The sequence below is a fragment of the Odontomachus brunneus genome, unplaced genomic scaffold (genome assembly GCF_010583005.1).
Source record: "Odontomachus brunneus isolate Ranch 3 - 2012 unplaced genomic scaffold, Obru_v1 Obru_scaffold_021, whole genome shotgun sequence".
NCBI classification, from domain to species: domain Eukaryota; kingdom Metazoa; phylum Arthropoda; class Insecta; order Hymenoptera; family Formicidae; genus Odontomachus; species Odontomachus brunneus.
In genome coordinates, this window is record NW_022639471.1 from 339,431 (window position 1) to 339,961 (window position 531).

At 32.4% G+C, this 531-nt stretch overlaps 1 protein-coding gene across 1 annotated transcript in view; it reads left to right on the forward strand.

Moving 5' to 3' along the window:
* LOC116842086 (odorant receptor 4-like) overlaps positions 1-531 on the forward strand; it is a 2,959-nt gene that overhangs the window by 266 nt on the left and 2,162 nt on the right. The gene's annotated exons all lie outside the window — the stretch shown is intronic.

Genomic DNA, 531 nt, shown 5'->3' on the forward strand with positions numbered 1-531 from the left:
AACAATTTACGGCATTGCGTCCCATTTGTATTAAATTGTGCTATTTACAACAGAATTTTTGTTGGAAAGTGGGAGCAATATTAAATATTTAATAGATTGTATGGGAAGAAGGGATGAACATACCACCGCCGATATTCTTGCGTTCAAATGCGTCTCGATACTCGAAGAGAAATGACGTGCTTTGTGACTAAATATTTAAACATCAACCGGATACTTTTACTCGTAATTGGAATGTGGCCTTATCAACAATCGCAACTCGTTCAACTTCAGATAACTTTATATTACGGTATTTTGATGAGCATCATAATAGTTCAAGTACGTCAACATTTATAACTGTGATAATTTTTTAAAATGTTACTTTGCGTTATTACTTTTGCAGTCATTATTTACTTTGACTTGTATACGAAATTTAATGTTGATTATATGGATACTTTCTTTTAAAGCGTAGTACTTTTAGAGAGATATAATATAATTATAAATTTCCACTTCTCTCTCTCTCTCTCTCTCTTTTGTACCATTACGCGTTGGCGA